This window comes from Oreochromis niloticus, linkage group LG11, assembly GCF_001858045.2.
Source record: "Oreochromis niloticus isolate F11D_XX linkage group LG11, O_niloticus_UMD_NMBU, whole genome shotgun sequence".
NCBI classification, from domain to species: domain Eukaryota; kingdom Metazoa; phylum Chordata; class Actinopteri; order Cichliformes; family Cichlidae; genus Oreochromis; species Oreochromis niloticus.
The window spans coordinates 13,337,782-13,351,968 of record NC_031976.2 but is presented as its reverse complement, the minus strand read 5'-3'; the positions used below and the strand labels follow the sequence as shown (position 1 = coordinate 13,351,968).

Below are 14,187 nucleotides of genomic sequence, written 5' to 3'. Positions count from 1 at the left end.
TTCAGCTTTAATTTTATGTCTCATTCTATTTTAAAATTTGTTGTTTCCTTGGTTTGGAGTTGTCACCACCCGATAAATTACAAGTCATAGGCTTTGTGACGCCAGAGATATTTAACTCCAGTTCTATAACTTCCAATTTTCTAGGGGGCACTCATGAGATGAGTGAATGGAGCTTGTTTTGTTGTCATTAGGGGTGGGTGTCTCAAAGCTATATCAGGAAATTTCAATAAAATTTGCAATAATATTATTTCTGATGAAACAGGGAAAAAAAAAATACTGAATAAGGTTTTATTGATGCGTGCGGGCAGTAGCATTTATAAGGGTGAGTGAATGCAGGGCATTTCCATCCTTCTTTTCCAATGAGCTGCTGTCAGTGATGACACACAACCTAATTCAAAGTGTGATTCTATTGAAACAAGGTGCCAACAGCAGAAGCAGCAGCATGATAATGCAATAGTAGTGACACAGCAATATAGCCAGTGACACCGCATAAGTCAGATGTAAGCACAAACGTAGCCTAGGTAATGTTTTGGGGGGGATTTTTAAATGAAAGTAGACGATAACACTTTAAATTTGTAGTTTCACGGTACATAAAGTAGCTTAAGCTTGTGAGGAGCCTGCACAGTATGTTTTGCCTGGGATGTTGTATCTTGGGTCAAGCCCCTGCTTGTCTCTACCTGCGGACATGATAACCAGCTGCTTCATTTACACTGATGTAAGCTACTGCCCTGTTATAACAAGGCTTCTCACATTTTTTGTAGTTATCTTTTGATAATGGATGCCATTGAGGGAGGCTGTCCTTTCGTATATACTTAAACGAATATTCAGTATAAAAGTGCTAGCACAATGCTAGCATTTAATAGCCTAAATCGATTAAATCAGTTTTACTGTAAGATAACAGATAACACAATGATTTAAAAATGACACGGACACACATTCACTCTTTTTGTGAAAAATAGTGTAATATAAAATCTTTTTGTTCAGAGGGAGTCAAAGTATCCTTTGACTGCTAGCTGTTTCAGTAGCTAGCCATTGTTAGCAGGCAACAGTGTGTGCTTTTGAACTTCAGCGTTATCTTTTATTCTGTTAAACTATTTGCAAAAAAACAGATAAATCTAATATAACAAATTAACTGCTGCCTTTATAGAGTAAGTTAATAATTCACACTCACAAACTGTATTAGCTACACTGGCCAACCACTTAAAGCTTGAGAAATAAAGCGAACAGGCTTGTTGAATAACTTGCTTAAAATTTTATGATTTCATCTATATATTATACTTTACCTGCTAGGTTGCCTATTTTCTAATGCCCCATGTAATGACTTGAACATATGTACCTTTGTGCATTTTCTGCAGTTCAGTCCTTTGGTTAGCATCATGTGAACCACCCTCACAGTATCAGAGAGGAACATCTGATAAAAGAACATTGTGGTTTTAGTGGAATTATGGGTTATGTCACCTTTCACCGCAAAACTAGAAGGGGCCTCTCGACAGATTTCCTCTCACATGAGAAAGAACCTCTGTCATGTTTCTCACAAGTGAAGGAAACTGCTAAATGCCACAAAAAAGACCCACATAAAAATGGATTACGTTGACAGCGTGAATTAAAAGTGTTCTTGAATCTGTGGCGATGAAAGAAAATCTATGATGTAATGTATGTGTGTATGTATCTACCCTTTTTTAAAATTTGTTGTCTGGTTTTGTGCTTTTTTACTTATTTATTTATTTATTGAGAATGTTTTTTGAGAAGGTTGGTACTTCAGCTACACTTCTGCTTTTATTATTGAACAAGTCTGTACTGGTTTCATTTTTAAGCATAAAGATCTCATTCCCAGAAAGGACCTAAAAAGTGCACAGACATTTAAGATGTTTCACAATAGATTCTCCATGTAATTCAAATATTTAGTAGAGTTTAAGCAATTAAAACTCAAAATTCAAGTGACGTTAGACTATTGCTTTGAATTTTCCCTTTGTCCCACATGTTCCTTTCTTTTCAAAATGATTGTCTTAGATATTTATATAAAAAAATATATACTTACCTCATTCTGATTATTTGCTGACCTCTTGCTGATCTTTTTTTCCTGCTCTAACATACATTAAAATACCGGCCTGCCATTATGGATTGTGTAAGACCGGAAAAAGAAAAAAAAAGAGGATGGTGGATGGTTGTTAGAAGGGAAAGGAAGGCAGGATGGAGATATGAATTGAACCGGAAAGAGCCTTGTGTCTAATGCTTGCCACATTCGCTCTCGAATGAAGGTCTAATTACCCATCGGTATTTGGTGCCAGCGTTCCCAGGTCCCAGCAGCCCCTGGCCCTATGCAGGCACTGAGCGTCCAAAGCCAGCTGCCTTCCAAACACTTGCAGGTAAACAGGCCGAGCTAATAGTCCTACCACAAGGGAGCCAGATGAAAGAGCAGGAAACTGCTGCCAGAAGCCCTGAAAGGATTTATGTAAAGACGTAAAGACAGGAGATGCAGGGATGTAGTAGCAGCTAACCCTATCTAAACTTACCTACCTGTTTGCTTAGATAATTCTTTATGACTCGAATCGCAGGCCTAGCGTAGAGGTAAAATTATAAAGATAACATAAACATTATAAAGGCGTGTTCAGACAAACATATGTAAATGCTTTGTGTATACAGTGTATCTATCATGCTGGCAGTTATTGCTTTGTGAAGGTCACAGTGTAGACTTGCAGTAGTGTGGAAAGAGAGTGCAGTTTTGATTAGCTTTACTGAAAGATGATTTTTGAAGGGGTGAAGCTAAGGAATCACTTGAGGATGTGGAATTATAGATCTGTAAAAGAAAGTAAAGGGCAAAAGCAGCAGAGACTTTTGCTGACTTTAAGTCTTGCCGGTTCACTTGCATGCAAAGCTACGACAGTCTGATGTGTCACATATGTTCACTCTGAATAACTGCATGTGCAGATGTGAATGTGTTTGTCAGGGATCATATGCATTTTCTTTTCTAGTGTAAACACAGTAGCAATATCTCCTGCTGCCAGTCTAAAAGTGTAATATCTGTGAGCTGGGGAAAAGTGAGCAGTCTTCTGTGTGGGATACGGTTTTCATGAAAGAGCCAGCCGGGGTGGGACGGGAACATCGCCAATCATGACTACTCCAGATCCATCCTGAGGAACAGGAATTCCCACAAGCTGGATAAACATGCACTTTGGTCGAGGGAGCTGGGTGCTTGATAGTCGCTCTCTCATCTTTGAACACGGACATTCTCTAGATATTGATTTATTTTCAGAGCCAAAATAAAATACGGTGAGTTTGTTTGTTTTTGTTTTTTTCAAGTGAGAGAGACAAAGAGATGATTAATGGAGTCCAAAATTTTACAGCCTTTAGCATTACTTGAGCTTTTATTTCCTAGATGGCATGTGCCACTATCTGATGGCTCAGGAAGGACAGAAATAATATGGCTGCCACATGTGAGAGGACAACATGCAACTGCGGTTGTCCAGAGAATGTAAACTGTGTTTATCCTAATGGATTCCGACAGAAGCAATAATGGACACCGGGGCTAACTCGACTGACCACACATTTGAATTTTGTTTCCCTTCTGGGAATTTGTGTGTTTTTGTTCGACTTGAGGGTGTAAGTCTTTGTGTCTGGCACAAATGGCGCTGACTATATTTCTCTCAGTATTTGAATATATAGTGTGTGTACTTTTGCGGTTGTCACTTACATACACACACGGGCATTTGTGTTTTCATAAGTGATTACTGTGAATCAACTCTTTGTGCGTGGCTCAAGTCATAAAACAAGAGAGAAAGAACATCGTTATGGTAGTGGGGCACCTCACTAAAACGCTCCAGTGACAGAAAATGAAAAGCTGTAATTCCTCCTGTGAAGTGAAGTCTGACTTGTCAGAGTAAAGCACTTCCTATCCTTTTGTTCAGATCTCAAAGGGAATTATAGAGGAGAGCGTTAGATATGGCTGTTAATAAGACCAGCGAGCCCTGACCAGATGAATGTCTGAGTGATTTAGACCATGACAGTTGTATTAAACTAATGAAACTAGATTAGTTTAACCTGGAGACTCATATATTCACAGAAAACATGAGAGAAAAATAACATATATTGAACCTTTTATGGACAAGTCAATCAATTAAGCACTTACAGAGAGTAAATACAGTCAACAACAAAAAAAAAACCTCACACAAATCTACATATTTGTTTCCAGAAAGCGTCATCGTCATGATGAAGGAAGCACTTTTTTTCCCCAGAAGTGATGCAATCAGCTCTCATATTGATAAGTAAAGAAGAAGCAGAGGGTTGGGGCTGGGTTAGGTGGGGAGGAGGTGCTTGGAGATCAATGGGCTAATAAAACAAATCGATGGAATGAAACCACAGAAAAAAGTGAAGTCATTAATTTGCAGAGACAGGATGATCCCACCAACCACATGCATTGATTAGAAATGAGGTCTGTGGAGAACCTTCAGGGGGTATCATATTAGGGAAGGGAAACAATGGCCCAGGTGGAGTGGTGGTGGTGGAGGTGGTGGCGAGGGGGGTGCTTTCCTCCTAGGGTTTGCTGCTGAACTGCTGCAGGAGAATAGGTTAACTGGCAGATCAATGGCCTCTTCGGGGTAACTCCAAGAAAACAGCAGTTCTGCATATGCTCTCCGATGTACTGTCAACACATTATCATGACACTTCTCTTTTTAAAAGTGTACTCAAGCATGATTATGATATTCAATACATCATATAGTACAAAGAGGTCTGCAAATAAGGTCAGAGGTGAGGGCTAATGTACCATTTTTATCAATATTGTTATTGTTAATCATGATTTGTCATCAATAATATTGGACTGAGTTATATACACTGCAGCCTGTTCCACGGGACCGTGACTGCAGTGGAGCTTGCATGATCTGCAGTGTAGAAAAGGACTGCTTCAATACTGGGAGTGGTACTCTCTCCATATTGTGACTGTGTGAGTGCGTGGCGGATAGGTTGCAACAAATGTTACAGCTCAGCGCAGTCTCTTTGCAAACTATTAAGTTTGTCCAAATTTTGGCCTCGCCACCGGTCCTTTTATGGGTTGTTTTTTTTTTTTTTTGAAATTCAGAGAAACCCTTGACGCTTTCCATTGGTCAGGGTTCATCCGATCTGCAGACACAGCATAGCTTTTCTGAAGCCGTTTGGCTGAACGAGAGAAAAGAAAAGCAGGTGATGTGAGATTGACGACTTAAATACTTCATCAATCAATGCTGCAGCCAATGTGTTGTTTGGTGATTGGTGGAGAATTCAGGCAATCCATCTTTCCTACCAGCAACTGACATTCAAGATTCTCCTCAGGTTCTCCATGTATTGCCTTTATTTCTTTATTTCCAGGGTTAACCTAGGCTGCAGAATATGTGTGTTTGTGCGTGTTGAGGTGGAGGGGGTCCACGCTCTCCCTTCATCTGTTATTAGAGTCTGTTAGACATGTATGCTGCAGCAAATTCTGGCACCCACACCCACACACACACGCAGGAGTACAACACTCAAGTCAGTTCATGAGCAGCCCTCCCATGCTAACGAGATCGTTTCACAGAAATTTGAAGGCATTAGTGTAATTACTGTAATTATATTTAAATGAGATTATACGCAAGACGACGGGCAACATCATCTTTGAAAATGTGTTTTAAATCGCGTGTCGTCTGGTCGATTTTTTCATGCAGGAAATTAGCTGAAGCGCTTCATATCTGAGTTTTGAACAGTTCACAAAATTCAGAGCGCAAATGCTAATCTGGTGCGAAAAAACGGCGCCGGAACGTTCACGTGTGGAAAAGAAAGAGAAGATATACTGTCTCACAAAAATTGCAGGTTTATATTTTTTTTAATGTGGATAAACCATTTTCTAAAACGAGTGTTTTAGACTCAAAACGTGTCAAATCAAAGTGGATAATGTAAGAATTCCTCCTGCCACCCACCCCCTGGATTTCTGCACCTTTAAACCTTACAGTTTATTTCCTGACACATTATTCTTTCTTTTTTTCATCTCACTGTCTTCACCCCAGTGTGGCCATAGTAATACTGAAGCCCCTGGGTTTTGCTTAATTAAAATACATCCTTTTTCTTTTCCCCTCGGAGTCCAGCGGTAGAATAACTATGCAACAGGGTTAGCTGTATTTAGCTCCTTGAGGACTTACCCAGTGTTGTGTCAGGCAGCCACTCACAGCTAAATCAACAACAGAGAGCGAGGGAGAGAGAGAGAGAGAGAGAGGGTATAATATAGGAGGAAAAAACAGGGGGGGACTGGAGGGCTCCCACATCGTGTAAACTCCTAGCTTTTCACACTGAGCGGCATTTTCATGCTAAGCTCCCAGCTTGAACTGAAATCCTCTCACTTATCCTCAAATCCGAGATGAAATACTGTCAGATGTACTGTGATCCAGGGAATTTAGTAGGAGACTGACAGGCCGGGTGGAGAAACATATGAGTGACTGATACCGAGAGGCACAAGTGCGCTTGTCCGTGTGGAGGAGGAGCAGGGAGAGAGGGGTGACGACTGTGAGGGGAGGAGATTTTTATCCGATGATTTGTCAGAGGCACAAAGTGTGACTCGTGTCAGTTAGGTGCCTAGTAAAAAAACAAAACAAAGTAGCACTTAAGTCACATGATCCAATCATTTTGCGCTACATACTTTGTTAATGTATAATGTATTCTTTTATATTGAAATTTAAATGATTTTTTTTATCCAAAAAAATGTCTGTATTTGATTTGTGGAAGTGTGCTGTACACGGAAACACTCTCCTCACGCTATTATTGCTCTCATTCGTCAGTCGGATGTTTTATGTGGGGTATTGGGGCTGATATTTGGAGGGTGTGTACATCCCTCATCTCTGAATAGCTCTAAGGCACAAGCAGGAAATGGAGTCCTGGCATTTTGTTTTGCATCAGTGCTCCTCTTTATTAGAGAGGAACAGAATCGACATAGAATTATAATTGGAAAATTGTAAGCTTGCTTTCATTACAATTAGCCAGATCACAGGATGCAATAAACCAATTATTTTACTTAAAAGCAAGTTTCCTCATCACTCTGCAGTGCGTCGCAGGATGTGTAACCTCATCCCACATGGACGTGCCAGTGAAACAGCAAACTCTCTGTCTCCTACTCTGTCGCTCCCCGCTTACATGTAAACACCAGCATGCTTGAGTGTGTTCAGACAGCTGAACATACACTGACATATGAACGCCATTTAGCGGCACCACACGGGCGCACAAACACACACACACACACCTCAACAACATACAAATAATTGAGTAAGATTTGCTGGTACATTAAGTTTAATGTGTTTGACATTTGGCGGGAGGAAATGGTGGGCCCAAAGTGGAGTAGCCGGGTCTTTCTTCAATCAGCGCACTGCAGGGCTTCATTTTACAACCCCGACGCAAACCCAGACCCGTCAAAGCTAATTAGCGCCGTTGCAAATGGATGCAGGTCATGGCTCTCAGCGGATTGGTCCACAGAAGGGTCGCCAAAGGTCAAACCTCCAGTATGGAATGATATAAACAATCATCTATAGACCGCAAACCAATCAATCCCTTTTAACACTATCCACTTCCTGGTCGGCTGCTCTCAGATGTCAGAGGTCAGTGTACAAAAAGACAACTGAGCCAGTGAGTTTGGGAGTGGGAAGCATATCCAACTTATTATCTATTTATTTGTATTTTACCAGCAAAATATCAAATGCATTTAAATCTGTTCTCTGATAGCTTCTGTTATGTATGTATGTTTTTTTATGTGCATGCCCATTCATTTATTATTTTCCACTGCCTGCATTACAAAGCTTCAGATCTTGGAGAGGCAAATCCTGTATATTAAGTTAGTCTTTCATGAACTCTATACTACATAAAAAGCAATAAGAGTGGATTGAATAAAAAAATGATCTAAAACCATGTTCTCTCTTTGCAGCTAAAGCACACTGTGTGTGTGTTTTCATCCGCACTGAATAAAGCCACTTCAACATCAACATGAAGTTCCGCAATTAGCCGGGCAGAGAAAAAAAGGACAGAAAGACAGCGAGAAAGGAAGAGAGGAGGGGTGGGGGAGGAAAAAGGATGGAAACCAACGCTTGAGGAATTGAATTACCAGAGCCTTTTCTCATTATCATTTAGCCGTCTTTTATGGCCCACCAGTAAGAGATGATGTTCCCATGACCCCGCACAATACACAGACATATTATTCAATCCTGCCTCGATGAAATTCCTGCAAATAAAACCTTTGTGCCGGGCAACAGCTAATTATTTGACAGATTGGCCCCCTTCTGGCTCAGGTTACAGTGTGGAGTGGCCATGTTTTAGTCCCCCCCCCCACCCCACTCCCCACCTCCCATCCAAGCAAGAACACCACCAGCACTCCCTCCCCGCTCTCTTCCAATCCTGGTGCAGAGAGGGGCCACTTTGACAAAATCCCAGAGGGCCTCATTCTTTTCAGGAGATTATATATTTCTGCCCCCCCCCTCCCTTCCCAACCATCTATCCATCCAAAATCAGAGGAGCGTGATGTGTGTGTGTGTGTGTACAGATGGGGGTTCTGTGTGTCAGTGACAGCAGTCATTTCATAGTTTAAAGGGTTTTCTCAAGCAGAAATATTTAATCTTCCCACGAAAACAAAGTTTGGTGGTGAAAGACCATGATGGAAAGACAGAAAGAGAGATGTAAAAAAAAAACGAAGAAAAAAACCCACCAAACCATGTCAAATATGTGTTTTGTTACACTCTATTTATACTTACTTTGAAGAAATGCTGTACCTATGAATCGAGCATAATTTTTTGTAATACCAAATTAGAGAGTGGGGAACATTAAGGGATTAAAGTTTTGGGTGGGCATGCCTTTGGCTTTGATTCAGTCCACTAATAACAAGAGTTTGTCATTAGTGTTCGGACATGGACCACCAAGATAAATGCCAACACATGTTTAAATTATCTGGAGAGTAATGGCATTTTCCTTCAGCCCTTTCCCTTCCCATAAAGGTCCCTTGTTGACTCAACTATGCCGACATTTTGAGTTATCAGCCCAGGTTTAATCTGTTGCTTACTTTTCACCCATGCAGATGGAATAATTCAAGAGGTTGTACGTGTTAAAGAGGTTAAAACATAGCAATGCGTAGAAATGATGTAAGGGAAGGCCACTGGGGAACAATGACATTTAATTACCGTGGATTTTAAGCATACATGAAATGTATAAACATGTTATATATAGAAGGATGAGAAACTGTGATAAACACTTTCTCAGTTACACATATAAAAAGCCTGAAATGTTGGATGGACTATGTGTAAAACAAGCCATTTATTTTCTGTATGATCTCGGTTGTTAATATTGTTCTGACATTTCTTATTAAATCAATTGAACTAGATACAGTCATTTAAAAACTGCCATATAATTGTAATAGTGAAAATGCCACAACTGAAAGAAAAAGTCACAGATTATTTTTATAATCTTGACGCATTGCTTGTAAAACCACAACACTTTTGCCTGGCACCCAAGAGAACTAAAACAGGGAACTACTGCTACTGTGTGAGGCATTTCTGCCACAGCGTAAATGGAAATTGCCAGAGATGAATATTTCTAAACGGGGAATTGATATCAAATAATGAAACAACCTGAAAAATGGAAGTTGGTGTTGGACTTAGAGGAAATCAAAAGGATTGTTGAAATGCCAAATTCTGAGGCCATGCCAAGCAAATGCTGTACTGTGACCAGTTTCTCTGCAGTTTCCGTGCTATTATTGGTGTCGTGACATATCAGGACAGGCTGTCCTCTGAATTTGGCAAAGTCTTAACAATCCAACCCTTTATATATTGTTGGAGGAAATCTCCCAAATAGAAGGCTGCCAAAGTAAAACAGAGACACAGTGAGACAATATAATCAATCACATGTACATGGGGTGAACGTCTCTAATGAGAGTCACACCAGTACTCTTCTTTATTGCAGGTTATTTAGGCATGTAGGTTACTCAACAGGGCGGAGGCAGTCTCCGCCTGTTCCCAGAATATAGATTACAAATGTATATCTTGCTAAAGAACATAGATTGCTTAACAGACAAATGCATATCTTGCTAAAAAGTTCAGTTCATACTATACTAAACATCTGCTTAAGTGGAACTTTCCGTTCTTCTTTAGACAGGAACTTGTCTTCACAGGCATTTGATAAGCATAGGCAAGGCTTCATGTTTATCAGGGTGAATCGTCATTCAGAGTTTACACAATCACAGCATATCATTCAGAGGTTTACACAGTTACAAGCAAAGCATATTTGAATAATAAACAAAATCTTTTCACATATATGAACTAACTATATGCAAACATCTTTAAAAAAAAAACAATTTTGCCTTTTTTTAATGTATATCACCCCGTAAACACCACTTTGAGCTTCTGCTTCTAACAGTTCCCAACAGTTACACCCTTTTGTTTTTCCACCTCTTGAGTGGTGAAATTCTTGCTGGGATCCAGTTGCATGTCTGGGATGCTCGACTACTGTGTTCACCTGGCATGAACCCAAGTGAGCAGAGCCTAGAGTATTCATTGCTCAACCTGGGTGAAGGTCATACAGTCCAGCTCTTCCCCACTTCGCTCCCCAGTGAGCAAACATATGGCCATGGAGCACCTTGAACATGTTTGGGTGACCAGAGCTACTTGGCCTGTGTTACCACGGCAAAGAGAAAAAGTGGCACTAAGGGAGGTTTAGGCCTAACTTGCTAAAGCAGATCAAGGATAAGGAGGGAATCGGAGGCTGCCAACAACTGAGATCATCAATAACTAGTTGCTTGCAAACACTGAAAGCCGTGTAAAGTCACCCAGCCGTGCGTGCACATGGAAATCTACAGAGTTTCTCGCCTGTCTTGTTTCTCCTCCCCTGTTTCTGTTGATATAAATGCTTGTAATCATAAGGTACAATATCATCACCCCATTGTTCAAACAGCCAAGCCTCATCTAATCGCTTCCACGTTTCCTCAGTGTTAAGCTCATTAGTGGGTGACCTAAAGGCATGTAGGAAAAAAAAGAAAAGACAAGCAAGAGAGACAAAAAAAAAATCTTTGGATAATGGATGCTTGCTGTTTTGAGACAGTAAAAATAAACAGGTCTGCAGCTTTGATAATGAATATGCTGCAAACGCTGGCCTAGAGTGCGAGTTTATCACAAACGTCCAACTAATAAGCCCGACTGGTGCGTATGTGCATGCATTTTTTAATATACAGTTGGAGCAGTGTGTATGAGCATGTCCAAAATTGAGCCCTTCTATGTGTCGCTGCATGTGCGTGTATTTACCTTCCGGCTGGGTGAGGGTTGGGGGTAGGGGTGGAGAGGGTGTCGGAGATGACGATTCGCTGCTAGACTTTGTGAATGGGGATGTGAAACTGTCTCTGGTGTCTGAACGTCCGGCCCAGGTGGCGACTGGAAGGCTGACTTCATTAGCCTTAAAGAGGAAACAAAGGAAGATGCATCGTAAAAAAGTGCCATCCCTCATCTGCAAGGCCACCACCTGACACATTAGGAATCTGTATGCTCAATTAACCACTGGCAGGCTCATTTTTCCTCTCTCTCTCGCTCTCTATACCACTCTCTCTCTTCCCCTTGCTCTTGATCAAACAGAGCGAGCGGGAGCGATCACACTAGATAGAAGCGAAACTCGGTACATAGCGTGTTTGTGAAGTTTGATGCATTTTACTTGCACACTAACTGCAGTAGGTTAAAGGGAAAAAAATAACTTTCCTGTCAAAGTTTTAAAAAAAGAGTACATTTTTTTGTAAGCTTAATGGTTGCAGTTGAACACATTCAAAACCCCTCCCTATGAATTCTACAGCTGTGTAATTTTATTCTTATTATCATTTATGTATGTATTTTTTGTTACAGGAGGAGAAATGCAAAGCCTTGGAATAGAAGAAATCAGCTTTAAGTGGTAGGTAGTTTATTTGGGACTTTTTTTACTTGTGCACAAACATATGATCCCCACTTATATATTCTTATATATTCTATCAGAACTCGTAAGCATAATTATACGCACAGGTGACAAATGAAAGGAAAAGACAACATCAAGTGTCGCACATGCTGTTGAACAATGGGTTGAAGCTGTAATGAAGGGTTTTCTAAATCGATATAGTAACGTCACACAAGAATGTAAAAGAGTTATGTCCATCAATATTGAAATAATGATTTTATTAAGCCTTTTCAACTTCTTAACTTTTTTGTTCAAACCCATGTTACTTGGTGTGCTTCATGTGTTCTGCATATCATATAACCAGGAGCTGCCAGCCTTAAGAGATGAGAAATGGGCCACAGAGTTTTCAGTTTGTTCTAACTATGCACCTCCTAGATTTTCTGATCCTTTCACACTTGCAGCCCCAACCAGTGCTCACACAAGTGAGGAAATTTATCAGACTTTGCACAGCTCCCTCTGGAGGGAGTAGTATATGTAGTAATAAACAGAGTTTAATGTGTCTGATCATATAAGATAAACACAGGGGCGACAAAGGTTCCTCCTCATGTTTTGTTGATGGAAATGCACACATGATCACACACACACACACACACACACACACACACACACACACACACACACATAAATCCGACTTAAATCATATCAACAGTTCTCTTGAGCTGGGTGTCAACCTGAGGATCTTTATCTCTCTGAGTTTGAAAAATGACACCTGGCTAAGGTGAGGCTTTGCTGTGTGTGTGTGTGGAGGAGGTCACCCTGATACGCATCAACCTTTGATTAACGATTTGAGCACAACGCTCTTTAAAAATCACAGGCATCATAGCTCAGGAGGCCTCCATCAAACACTTCGCTGCACTTCACAAGCCCGACTTCTTTTTATGATCTGACCCACCCATTTTCTTTCTCCCGCTCTCATGCCACCTCACTCCCACCCACATCCCCTTCGCTACCACCTTTCTTTTGAGGTCTATCCAGAGAGATGAAAAATAGCAAGCAGCTGGCCGAGCACTTCCTTCCCCGTGTCAGGGTCAACAGTTCAGCATGCTGATAGAGACCCTTACACCTTTTTTTTTAATAAGAGCTCCCCTATACTCACACAGGTCACTTTGCTGCATCGCTGGACAGCCGTACTCCTGTCATCGTCTGCGCTCCCTTTCATTATATTTCTTTTTCATCACTTTGTGAGTCGCTGATTGATTGATAGCTGCTGCTTTTAGGTTAGTAAAACACCCCAAATGTGCTTCAGTTGATACAAAATAAATATTTACATATTAATAATTAATGGATGCTATCTATTGACTGGGGTTTGGGTATAAAGAACAGCCTCAGCCTGTCAGAATTTGGCTTCTCTGTGTGAGTAATATTTAGATTGATATATCATGAGGCTAAGCTAATAAACTTGTTGTTGCAGTTCCAATGTAGCTCCGTGTGGATTGACAGCAGAGGCCACCCTGGTCAGATTTTGAGTGGGCTCAGAAAGAAGTGCTAATCATAATGCTGAGCTAGCCTTGTTGAGCTGCTAATTACCTCCATTATGAAGATGCAGAGGCCTGATCAGAGGCGCCTCTGTGTGTACATGTGTGTGTTTTACATATGTGTGTGTGCGTACTTTCCTGTGCCGATTAAAAAGGAGGATTAGCCGTCTGTCCAAGACAGAGGAAGCCGGAGGGGGGGGGGGCTGCTGGTGGTGATGGTGGTGGGAGGAGGGTGTCCCCCCCTCCTGGAGACGAGCCCTGACCTTCTCATTTCATCCTCATTAGTATCTCATGTCAACAGAGCAGCCACTCCTTAATCATCTGCTATCATCCCAGGCCTACACACACACACAGACACACACACACAAATAAAGACACAGAAAAACACAAACGGGCAAATAGGGCTACTTTTACTACCAGCACATCCTGAATACCCATTTATACTGAATATGAATGTATAAAGATCATTTTACAAGAAGAGTATGTATTGCATGTATGTATGTATGCAATGCATAATTTGTTACTTCAGTTTTCTGTGAAAAATATTCAAACTTCTGGGAACTCTGATTACAGTAACTCTGCATTCTCAGGGTGGAGTGTTAAATATTATTTGTGATCATGTAAAATGCCCTCTCAGCCACAATTAGGGAAGTGGTACCAAATGTCAAACTGTTTTTACTTTTTTTCCACTTATTTATCTGCTTCTATTTTCTTTTTTTCAACAAATCCAAATTGTATTTGTTGGATTCGGTGTATGGGACGTGTTGTTGGACAGCAGCGT

At 40.8% G+C, this 14,187-nt stretch overlaps 1 long non-coding RNA gene across 2 annotated transcripts in view; it reads left to right on the top strand.

Annotated features, from left to right (window-relative positions):
- Window positions 1–14,187, top strand: part of LOC102082467 (uncharacterized) — a 58,959-nt gene that overhangs the window by 34,280 nt on the left and 10,492 nt on the right. For both annotated transcript variants that reach the window (XR_001224222.3, XR_003222087.1), the window contains one exon: window positions 11,847–11,892. This is a non-coding gene — a long non-coding RNA (uncharacterized LOC102082467). The remainder of the gene's footprint in view (window positions 1–11,846; window positions 11,893–14,187) is intronic.